This window comes from Mustela erminea, chromosome 11 (assembly GCF_009829155.1).
Source record: "Mustela erminea isolate mMusErm1 chromosome 11, mMusErm1.Pri, whole genome shotgun sequence".
In the NCBI taxonomy this organism is placed as follows: domain Eukaryota; kingdom Metazoa; phylum Chordata; class Mammalia; order Carnivora; family Mustelidae; genus Mustela; species Mustela erminea.
The window spans coordinates 78,434,130-78,447,188 of record NC_045624.1 but is presented as its reverse complement, the minus strand read 5'-3'; the positions used below and the strand labels follow the sequence as shown (position 1 = coordinate 78,447,188).

The 13,059-nt window shown below is 32.8% G+C and overlaps 1 protein-coding gene across 1 annotated transcript in view; it reads right to left on the bottom strand.

Annotated features, from left to right (window-relative positions):
- The window catches only part of SEMA3A (semaphorin 3A), a 461,780-nt gene that overhangs the window by 305,812 nt on the left and 142,909 nt on the right, over positions 1 to 13,059 (bottom strand). Inside the window, exon 3 of the mRNA XM_032305095.1 lies at positions 6,406 to 6,492. The gene's annotated coding sequence lies outside the window, so the exon portion shown is untranslated. The remainder of the gene's footprint in view (positions 1 to 6,405; positions 6,493 to 13,059) is intronic.

Sequence of the window (13,059 nt, the reverse complement as noted above, 5' to 3'; positions counted from 1 at the left end):
GAATTTGAAAATGAAAGTCATTGAATGGGAGAAAATATTCATGAAACTTATCTATCTACTAAAGGATTTGTATCCAGAATATATCAAGGGCTCCTACAACTGAAAAATAGTAAGGGAAATAGCCAGTTAAAAAAACAGAGCAAAATATTTCCATGGCTAATTCAGAGAAGAAGATATGCAGGTGGCAAATATGCAAATTAAAAGATGCTCAATATCATTAATCATCAGAAAAGCAAATTAAATCCCACTGAAATACCATCACATATACACTAAAATGGCTAAAATTAAGAAAGACTGACAACAAGAAATTTTGCAAGGATGCAGAGCAGGGATCAGCAAGCTTTTTGTTGAAAGGGCCAGAAAGTACATATTTTAATCTGAGGTCCATATGATTTCTGTCACAATTACTTAATTCTGTTTTTGTAGCATGAAGCACATCATTCATGACAAATGAGTGTGGCTGTGTTCCAATACAACTTTATTTACAAATAAAGCCAATTTGGCACAAGAGCTATAGTTTGAAGACCTCTGATGCAGAGCAACAGGAATTCTCACACACTGCTCAGGTGAATGCCAAGTGGTGCAACCACTTGGGAAAACTGTTTGTCATTTCTTAAAAAGTTATGCATACACGTACCCAAGATTCTGATATTCTAATTCTATGTGTTTTTCCAAGAGAAATGAAAACACATGTCTACACAATCACTCGTACACAAATGCTCATAGGGAATTAATCCACAAAAGTCAAAAGAAACAACTATCCATCAATAAGTGAATGAATAAACAAATGTAGTATATCCCCAATGGAATACTACTCAGCAATAAAAAGAAATGAACTACTGATACAAAAAAGTACATAAATAAATCTCTATACCATTATGCTAACTGAAAAAAATATACAAAAATACATACTTACACGATTTTCTTTATATAAAATGCAAACCAATGCAGAGTATGAAAAAATTAAGAGTCATAAAGAACCTTGTTGGCATGATAGAAATATTCTGTATCTTGCTTCTCGTGGTGATTTTAGGGGTATATACCACTGTCAAAACTCATAGAATTGAGCCCTTTAAAACAGGTGGAGTTTATAAGGAGTTTATATTACCTAATATATCCCTCAATAAAGTTAGTAAAGAAAAATAAATACACAGAGGTTTCACCCAAAGAAGCTACACATCTCACTGAGTTTAACAAAGACAAAAGTTCTATGCACTGTTTTACCTTTTGTGTGCATCTGTCTGTCTATCTATCTATCTATCTATCTATCTATCTATCTATCTATCTATATGTTTGTGTATATATATACACATATATATATTTGGCTAGACATCAAAAGTCATTCCCTGACCAGGATTGCTCCCTGAGGTAGTGTACTATGAATGTGTTTCTCTTATTTCTCAATCTTGCTCAATTATTTTTACCTATTGCCAGGCTTGTCTTTGGGGAAGAGGAGGATGTCATCTCTTTATTTTGTCTAGGTAAGTTACAAATTTCAGTTGAAGACAATGTTGATAAATAATGGAAACAGTCAACAAATAATCCTAAAATGAGTAAGAAAAAAAGTCCAGAAAAAGAGTATCTTGGGAGCAAGATATTATGATATAAAACAAAGAACTCTAAAATTAGAGTTTGGAAATTGGGTTCCTCATGTCTGTGACTTGTATTAGATTTATCTTGGCCTTAGTTTCCTTATGTAAATGAGGTGATCTCTTAAAACCCTTCTGGCTCAGAAGTTCTGTGGACCTAAAAACATTTAGCACAAATTATCAAAGATAGAAGAAGAAAAATAACCATATGAAGAAGGAATTATTAGTTAGAAAAATAAATAAATGATTCCATCTGAATTAGATATAGAATTGTACAAACATATAAACAAATTTTCAGAGGTAGGTAACACTTCCCTCTACTCATGGCCACTTCAATTCTATCCTCACTAGATGTAAAGGAGGTTAGGCAAGTGTTAAATTTTTCTCAGGAGTGAGGCCAGACCTCTGAGTACTCCTTCTAACCCTGTGGTCACTAACATCTGAGCCAAGGTGAGAAGGTGAGGGCTTGTTGGTTAAGCAGATCACTATGTTTCTTGTTACTATTATTGAATGGGAGCTCAGTTCCAGAATGATTTTCTTACACACCTGAGCAATCTACCTTTCTCTCTTTCTTTGAAAAATGACTAGGAAATTCTACAATAAGGAAGATATATTCTAATTCCTTGAAAATCTTAGAAGTGGTTAAAACAGAATAAAATATTATTATGTTATTAGGTAAGAGACCCGATTTAGAAATCAAAATTAAACAAGCTAAGTTAATAGGTAGATATATTATTGAGTCAGAGGATTTTTCATTTGGAAAAGTCTATCTATTAAATAGTGACTTTTTAAAAGAGTAATCAAATGTTTTAAATGGTTTCAGCTTAATTCAATTCAACAGCAACACGTCTGTATAAAAAGGTTCTTACTCTTTCTTTCAGTCTTTCACTAAAAAATGATGTCTATCTTTAAACTGATGGGTAAGGGCAGGCATAAATAAGAAAAAATATTTTTAATCTTGAAAAGTTCATAATCTAGAGTAGAAAAATAACTCTTAAACTTAAATAACCAGAAGAAAGCAGAATATTTTTTTAAAAATTAAATGAATAAAAAGTATTTTGGAAAACAGTGAAAGAAAGAGAAAATTATACCATACATTTAAAATGTAATTTTAAAAAATTATAAAATATTTTAAAATTTGTAAAAATTATAAGGAAGTAAAAGTAGGTATTACTAGTTCCAATGTACAAATGAGAAATTTAAATAAGGCAAAGTAATTATCTCAAGCTCACAAAGTGATTCAGCTTGAAATTCCAGAACTATATGAGTCTGGAATGTCATTTTATTCTATTGTATCAGACAACCTTCCTAAAAACATACCAAAGTTATTCAGTAGCCATACAGAATGAATCTCAAGTGGAATAGCAATAAAAAGGAAAACTGAAATTGTCGTCCCTCTTCATCCACATATTTTCGATTTTCCTTTTTAGTTAATGTGGAATATTATCTCATTTTCCTCTCTTCTAAATTAGTATATCCTTTTCTTAACTATAGTTTCCATTTTTTTAAATGCTTGAAATCTTTGTCATGAGCTTACCAGTAAAGTATCTATATTTTTCAATTGAGAATTTATTTAGAATCAGACATATATGGAGCTGCGTCAAGGGAATAATTAATAATTACAGAACAATTTTCAGATTCAGGAGAGAAAAATATATCTTGGATCTTGCTACATTGGTATTCTCTCAGCACGTAAGCCATTAAACAACAGAATTAGCAGGACAAGCAAAATATACTGTTTACCTACTCTTTTTTAAATAATAATTTACATTAAATACATTACACACCTGACAGGATAATAATTCTTATTCAAGTTACTTCTGTTTAAAAAAAGGGGAGAAACTAAGGGATAGAATAACCTTGTCAATGAAATGGACGTTAATTAAACAAAACAAAACAAAATAAAAGTTTTAAGTTTTCCAATTTGGGATGACGAGATCACATTTTCTAACCAACTGATATTTATCAACCCCAGTTTACATTTGTAGTACTCAAAGCCTAGAATCAAAAGTTCAATTCTGCAAATAGTTCCATTAGATGCACTACCTAGAAGTAAATTTCATCAGATTTTAGTTGAATTTGTTACTTTGACTTTAATAAAAATTCATTGGTTGACTCCTAATTCCTATCCTACTTCAGTCTCACATGTACACTGTTAATTGTATTCAATAATTTAAGACTCATCCATTTCAATGGTGGCTGAGATTATAAGTCAATTTGGAAAAACTGGCTTGATCTTCAAGTATACGTCTTCAAATATACCTTGACCTTCATAAATTTGGAGCAGATTTTAATTATTATCCAAGAAATGCATTTTGTGAATTTTTCCTACTTCATTAGTACCCTGAGGCAACTGTAATTGGAAAATTAGAAGGTTCTTATTTGCTAAAAAAAAAAGAAATGTTTAGTATTTATGCACAGGATGCACTAAGGAAAATTAGCATCCAGGAAACTGGCACTCTGGAAGGCTAAAAATCAATCTAGTCCAATAATGAACATTTATACATATACATAGAGAGATATTTATATGGATGTACATATGTACATATACATATAGAGAACTGGCAGTACAAAAGTCGTATTTTGAAGTCTTTATTGACCTACCAGTACTAAAGATATGAGACGTGATAACTTGCCATCAGAGAAATACAAATTAAAACCACAATGAGATACTACCTCACACCAGTCAGAATGGCTAAAATTAACAAGACAGAGAACAAATTTTGGTAAACATGCAGAAAAAGGGAAACCCTTCTACACTGTTGGTGGGAATGCATGCTGCTGCAGCCACTCTGGAAAGTTCTATGGAAGTTCCTCCAGAAGTTAAAAATAGAAATACCCTCAACACAGCAATTGCACTACTGGGCATTTACCCTAAAGATACAAATGTAGTGAAAGGAAGGGGCACATGTACCCAAATGTTCATGGTAGCAATGTCCACAATAGCCAAACTGCAGAGGGAGCTCAGATGTCCTTCAACAGATGAATGGATAAAGATGTGGTACACACACACACACACACACACACACACACACGGAATATTACTCAGCTATCAGAAAGGATGAATACCTACCATTTACATGGACATGAATGGAACTGGAGGAAATTATGCTAAGTGAAATAAGTCATCAGAGAAAGACAGTTATCATATGGTTTCACTCATATGTAGAATATAAGAAGCAGTGCAGAGAATCATAGGGGAAGGGAGGGAAAACTGAGTCAGAGAGGGAGACAAACTGACAGACTCTAGACTCCAGGAAACAGACTGAGGGTTGTAGAAGGGAGGGGTTTAGAGAGATGGGACAATTGGGTGATGGGTATTAAAGAGGGTTCATGTTGTGATGAACACTGGGTATTATATGCAGCTAATGAATCACTGAACACTACATCAAAAACTAATGATGTAGTATATGTTGGCTAATTGAATATAAATTAAAAAAGAAAGATATGGGATGTGCCATAGGCTCAGTGGTTTAGGCCTCTGCCTTCGGCTTGGGTCATGGTCTCAGGGTCCTGGGATCGAGCCCCACGTCGGGCTCTCTGCTCAGCGGGGAGCCTGCTTCCCCCTCTCTCTCTGCCTGCCTCTCTGCCTACTTATGATCTCTGTCTCTCTATCAAATAAATAAATAAAAATCTTAAAAAAAAAAAATTAAAAATCTATAATGACTTGAAATTAACTTTAACCGCTTCAATGTTCACCTCCTATTACTAAATTTTTACCTTATGTGATAAATTTTTTGTATATGTAAGTGATGCTTCCATATAAAAATTGTAATTTCCTTTAAATTCTTAAAAATCTTATTTTTAAAATATATAATATAAATTACATATAAAGTATATATAAAGTATTAATTATGAAAACCTGAGGAAAAAGGCATTTGTTCACATTAAAATAAAAATAGTCATCTAATTAAATCCCAAGGGACCTAATAAAATTGGGACCTCCTTAGTTTTAGTGACATAAAATAAAATTAATGAATGAATTTTATTCAACTCAAACACCTATAAGGGAAATAATATTTAGATTCAGGGTTCTTTTCTTATAATTCCTGTGCACTTATCCTAGATCTTAAAATATATGTTTTAATTTCTTTATTCATTTCTTCTCATAGCAATTCCTGCCAGTAGCAATATATATAATACAGTGGGATGGTAAACCTAATGCTGCTAAATTTTCTTTGTACTTACAATGAAATGCAGCTTGAGGAACATTCATAGTTAAAGAGGGTTAAGAAAAAAGTAGTATGTATACATTTAGATTTCTAAGTGTATTTTACTTTAAGGGTAATATTTCAGTCTCACATCTTAGGTCAAAATTAAGATAATGTAATGTAACACATTAAAAACTGACTCCTCCCTCTGTGCTTGGCACTCAAGCCTTTGAATGGATTCTAGTTGATGGTAACCATATGTGGTCCAGGAAATGTAGAAGAGGCAGGCTAGCCAAAGGATCTTTCTAGATGGCAATCTGCCCACACGTCAGCTATCTTTGTTCTGTGGCTCTTGGGGAATATGGCAAATCCAGTCTAAGTCTTACATATAAAAATAAAAAAATAAAAAACCCAAAATAGTGGTGATTCAATCTTGACGTTTTGAAGTGGCAATGTGGCTTTCCTACAAACCATTTTCTTTTTGAAATGTTACAGCAATCTCATATATTCAAATCATTCCACAGAATAAAAGATTAAGTAAAAACAGAAAGTACCTTTAATTTAAAAAAAATCCTCTAATTATACACCAAAGAAATATACTAGTATCTATATTTTCACCAAAACTTATTAACATGCAAATATGTGCATGTTTTAAGATTTCTTACCTTCTTCTTCAGGAAAAATTCTTAATTCCTGAGGTACATCTGTTCAGTCCAATTGGTTATTTTAAGTTTCTGGACACTTTAAGTCCCCTATAAAAATAAGCAAGTTCATTCTTAGAGTTCCAATATAATTCAATTAGCAATCAGTTAATAGGTGTTCCACTAAATTAAAAGTCAGTGTAAATGTTTTCTAAAGGTTGCATAGAAAAATGTAATGTAGGAAGGAAAAAGGCATTGTGGGAGGCAGACATTGAATCTGACAAACATTTCACTCTGCCTCCTTTAACCAAATTACTATTTGTAATCCCTAATTGGATTTGAGGTACTTTGAAATTATTCATTATTTAGGCTCTAACTCTGGTAAAGAATAACTGATTTATTTGAGAATTAGTTGAAACTCTAACACGCTCTATTGATTTGTTCATAATGCTATGATGTCATTAACATTTTTCACTACTGATGATGAAAGGCTCACAATGACAACCCAGCTAAGCAGTAATTTCATGGCACTGTTAGCAACTAACTGGATTTTGCTTTAACAAAAGCTTTTTTCCTCACCAGATAAAGAAATTATACCACATATGAAAAGTAAGTAGAAGTTTTAAATAATTAAATCTTTCAAAATATGAAATAAAAACATCCTTTGAATAATTTTATTTTACTAAAACAGATTCTTTGTCATTAATCATACACTATTTTGCATTTGAATAACAAAATAATTTAGAAAACAAAATAAAGACAACTCAAATCTGGGCCAGAGAAAATACACAAATTGGTCAAAACAAAAAAAAGTATGCAATAGAGATTCACAGGCTAGATACTAACCTTACTAAACAATTTTAAATTTATTTAACTCATAGAAACTGCATTCTGAAGTAGTATTTCTCTCACAGTTATATCCAATCTTGTTTTTTTTTCCAATCCTGTTTTTTTTCCCAATCCTGTTATTTTTAACTGTATATTTTGTGAGAAATATAGAATATTTCCAGGTTACTATATTTTTGAAAAACAAACTATATTATACTATATACATTTATATAACATATTTTTGTTGGCTACCTTACAATCCAATAGGATTAGGGAAACCTTTAAGAGTTGATTTAAGCAAAGAATTTGTTAGGTATATATAGGTAAATAAATAGATAATCTATCACCCCAAGTGTATATGCGAACACTGAAACTCCAATGTCAATACCATGTTAAATATTCCTTGGACACATGTATCACATGATAGTGAAATTATTTCAAGGGAGTGACAGGTAGAAAACAAGATCTTTGGAGAAGAGGAATCTAACAGAAAGACTAGTGTTTTTGAAGTCTACGTGGCTACTGAAATTACCACACTTTACGACAAGAAAGGTTTGGAGAGAGAGACATTGAGCTAAAACTAAAATCTTAACAGAAGAGAGGAAGTGACCAGAGGTCGGGAAAAGACTTCTATAAAGAGGAGTAGCAGCTAGTATCTGCTCCTGCCATGAGATCAGAGAGGAGGTTTCGGGAGGAGGAAGGAGACTGTTTTGGAAGTGACACTGAAGAGCAAGGGAACGTCACCTCACCTCCCATCTCAGTGATTTAAGTGGTGTGGTAGGGAAATAGCCATCTCTTGGAGGCCGTATGAGAAGCAGGGTCATCAAAGAAGAACCAGGCTTCATTTAGAGAGAAAATAAGGGGAAATTACATAAAAGCGGTTGAAGATAAAGGGGCTTTGTTGGTGAGTTCAAGAGAACGTGGTGAAAAGGTATCGGGAGACAGAGAGGAATGGCGATGAAGATTAGAGACGGAGGAATCAGGAATGCCCTGGAAGTTCTGGGTTCCTTTCAGCTACTGACATAAAATGAGACAACAGGCATGAGAAATCAAATCCTGTTTTTCCCAAGACAGTCCCCCGTGACGATGAGACTGCCAGTGTCAGCGAGGACAGGGGGATGGCTGTGAGGTCTTGTCAGGAAGGGGTGGACAGGGCTTCAGGATAACCATTCAAAGCTTAAGCATAGTGCTCTCTGACCCAGCAAAGGATGTGTGAATTCTTCTTGACTTTTGATGGACATCTTTAGGCTGGAATGGGGATTTTCTCCCTGGACGCGCAACAGTGGTGCGTCCTTTTGACTTACGCAGAGGGCACCCTATGGCCAGTAAGAGGTCAACTTACTCTGAGCACATTAGCGATTTCTTATGGCCTTCTGGTGATGGCCTTACTCCTATCACATAGTTGAATCTCTTCCACGTGAAAACCTACACGTCTACAGAGGCTAGATCAGAATACTTCAGCATTTGGATCTCCTTCTGACTTCTGCTGTTGAAAGCCTAAAGATAGGGAGGTGTTATTCCAAATACAAGGGCTTCTATTTTTTATATGTTTGAAATTTCTTTTATCCTGATATGAATATTCTATTTCATGAAAAGCTTCATAAACTTTAACTGGTCTAATTGTTCATAACCCATGTAAATATTTATTATTAATTTGTTAAATATTTATTTTCACTATGTTCCAGGCACTATTTCAGGCAGCATTAACTACTGATTGATGGGCCTGGCCTTGAGACACTTAAATTGTATATAAACCATAAACTAAATAATACACTAATTCATAATGTAATGTCAGGTGATAGCAGGTGTTATGAAATACGAGGACCAAAGGTGGCTGAGTATTAATTTGCTTGTGATGGTCAGGTAAGTCCTCGCTGAGTTGGTGACATTTTACCTGAAGTTGAAGGAAGAAACCAGGTGGATAAGTCAGGAAGGCATATTCAAGAACAAAGGGATAATAAATACAAAGGTCCTGAGGCAAGATTGTACAGAGATTGTTCCAGAAATACCTATGAAATCAGTGAGTAATGAGTAAGAAAGAAATGATAAGAGGGTGGTGGAGAAGCAAAATATAATATGGTTAGGACTATAAACAAATTTGAACTGATAGGAAAATACACTACAAACACTGATAAAATCTTTGCCACAAACGCAGTTCTCTGGTTAACAATAACATACTGGTGTATCAAAATACTGGGTAAAAATGCTGTGGATGATTTAATCAAAACAGCTTATTTACACAATGGAAATTTTACTACTTCATTTATCTCTATATGTAATTGATCAAATGAAACCATCACACTGGGGAAAAAAACCAACACTTGGAATATTAGTTAATTCAATATAACTGTGATTAAAACATACTTGTTAGAATGAAAATATGCATCTTCTTTGATAATGTAGAGAATCTTCTGGCACAGATGAGTTTTTCTACCTATTGTTGGGAACATTATATGAACCAAGTAGGCACCTGCAAATACAAAATATCTGATCCAACTTGACAGTTCTTTTTTTCAATTCACACCATATAATTTTTCAACAAAAAAAATCTGTCAAAGGAGGTTCCATTAGTGTCAGGTAAAGATTCCTAACCAGCATACTTTTAACTTGTTCTAAAATGATGGTAACAAGTGAATCTTAAATGGGAAACTCCTATTGCAAATAAAATGTAAGTCTTTATCTTATCTATTTATTTTCTTTGATCCTGGTAGTCTCCTGGAAACTCTGAAGGAGTTGTGACTTTGACAAATTTGATGTCTGCCAGTTCCTACAGGGATGTACTAAGAACAAATGCAACATTCTACTTTCTGCTCCACTTGTTTTCATTAAACAATGATTTACTAGGAGTTAACTGAATTGAAACCTACATTGGTCATTTAAAAAAAAAAAACATAGCAAATTTATTGGAAAGACTTAAGATTATCATTAATATTTCCAGAGAAGTTCATTCCAAATTTAACCTCATTCTTTCTCGTTCTTTCTCAATCCTCCTCCTTTCCTCCTTCCATCTCTCCTCTTTTTCTCCTGTGAGAACTTGGGATGATGAGGCCATTTGGGAAAAACATATGAATAAATTAGAAACCAATCAATTGAGGTTTAATTTCATTTACAATGCAGAATTCCAATTGTTTTTGATTTGCATTAGTGGATGTACTATATTTCAAATAACTTGAAGATATGTGTTGTCCTGAATACTTAAATTATACTACAGTGTGTAAATTTAAATAACTTCATTCTTACATTTAATTATATGATTTCCTTATTTATTTATTTATTTATTTATTTATTTATGCATTTAAAAATACTTATTAGCTACATCCAATATATTAAGCAATGTTTTTGGTGCAAAATTAAATTAGGTGTGCAGATAAAATATAACCCCTAGTGAGTGGGGACTTGATTTTTATTTGCCATTATATCTTTAGTGAATAGAAAAAAGCCTGGCCGTTAAATATATGGAATGAATATATACACACACACACACACACACACACACACACACACATATATTTTACTTATATTATATATATAAATATATTTTGTATTATTATATTATATATATATTTTAGATTATGTTTATTTATTTGAGAGAGAGACAGAGAGAGAGAGCATGAGAGAGGAGAAGGTCAGAGGGAGAAACAGACTCCTGTAGAGCTGGCAGCTCGATACGGGACTCCATCCCGGTACTCTGGGATCATGACCTGAGCCAAAGGCAGTTGCCCAACCAACTGAGCCACTGAGACACCCAGAATGAATATATATTTTAAGTGGATCAATGTATTTGAATGACTATATATATTTGAGAAGATGAATGAATGTGTTCTCATCTCCTTCTTTTATGTTACTGAAAATCAGACAACTAAATTATTATCTGGAGGACAGTGTGATGGATATGATGATGGTCCCAAGTACTCAATTCTTAGGATGCTTGGAGGTAAGAATCCAAACCAGACTACAGGGGTGTTCCAGCCTCCAAGCCTGGAAACAGAGGATTAAAGACACATAGTCAAGATTTAGAGTACATACATCTGGGGCTGAATCTCTTCAGGCATCCTGAATGCCTAAAGAATCTCTTCAGGCACTCAAGGATCAAACATGTACTTTAAAAGTTTCCAGAAAACTATTTAGGTTGTAAAAAATTAATGGTTTCTAGAATATGAAAAAAAAGATGCAAATCAGATATTAAGGGATATGAAACTAAATGCCTGTTAAACTTAACCTCTCAATCTTACTAATAAATTGAAACTTCTTATAATTAAGATTTTTTACTCTTAATTACTCTTAATTACTCTGCAATTATCCCTCAAGGTGCATGGTAATTATTGAAAAAAATCTTAGAAGATAATAATGAAAGGGCAAATTTATAAAGTCTTCTCAAATTTTTAATATAAACAAAAATGTTTAATATAGGACAAAGATTTAATATATTTGAAATGCCATGGGTCAAGGCCACAATTAAAATAATGAGACCTAGGGTTTCAAAAGACTGAAGACAGGCTTGTATCTCTTGGTCTTAGACTGGTTCTGATAAAGGCTGAAAGTAAATATAATTTAATTAAAATATTTGCATGGTTCTATGTTGTAACCAAGCAATTTCCAAACTGTAAACTGTGATTGACTGTCCCAAATTTAGAATTAAGACATGAAGCTAAAAACATCATTTTTTACGTTTCAGTGAGATTAGAAGGTATATACAAATAGAAAATTAATGCAGTTGTCCTTACTTATAGGACCTTTCAGGACAATTGTTGCCTTAAATAAACTTCTAGAGTCTTTTTAACAGACTTTAAATCAGCCTGGACAAATTTCTTAGGACAGTTTTAGGTCACTAAGAGGTCATGAAGAGAACTCCAATGATAAAGAATAATTCTAAAGGTTTTTAAAAGTTACATTTTTAAGAATAACAATAAAAATTATAATTATAGGGCACCTGGATGGCTCAGTGGGTTAAAGCCTCTGCCTTTGGCTCAGGTCATGATCCCAGGTGGGATCGAGCTCCACATCCGGCTCTCTGCTCGGCAGGGAGCCTGCTTCCTTTTCTCTCTCTGCCTGCCTCTCTGCCTACTTGTGATCTCTGTCTGTCAAATAAATAAATAAAAATCTTTAAAAAAATATATAATTATAAAATTGAAAACAATTTCCCCTTCAAAGGGAACAAAATTTTTAAACTATTACAAAACTAATCAACTATAGCTTAAATGCTTGAATGTACACAGGTTAACAATGCTACCTTGTAAATTTTCATTTATGTATATATCTCATGATAGGTACACATTATTTACATTCATATACAATTTACAAAATATCTTCTATTATGTATAACATATACACAACACATAGGCATATCCATGCATGTATTTCACACACATACAAGCACATAGCACACATATACACATCTTGAAGAATCCTTAACTGATTTGTCCATAGTTTGTTACATTTTAATTAGACTTTAAGCTTGAATCACCCAAAAGCTTAGTACTAACAAAATTTTTAGAATGCCTATTTCCTTCTGAATATATGTGATCACTTATTCTAAATATGTAGGATTTCTTATACTGAATATCTATGATTTGTTAGAAGACTTAGAATCTACTATTTCTTAATCATATTATAAACATTATTGGTACAAATATTTTTTGAAACTTCCTGATGTTTGCAACATCTCTTATCTAAAGTTATTTGCAATGTAGATTTAGCATTTTTCTTTTTGTAACATTGTGAATAAAATATCAGATCTTTTTAACCGCAGTGGCTACTTGACTCTAATGAAATCATACACTTTTATTTATCATTTTTTTTGAGACTATCAGCTGTGATATACTTTTAAACAGTTGTGTTTTTTTTTTTTCT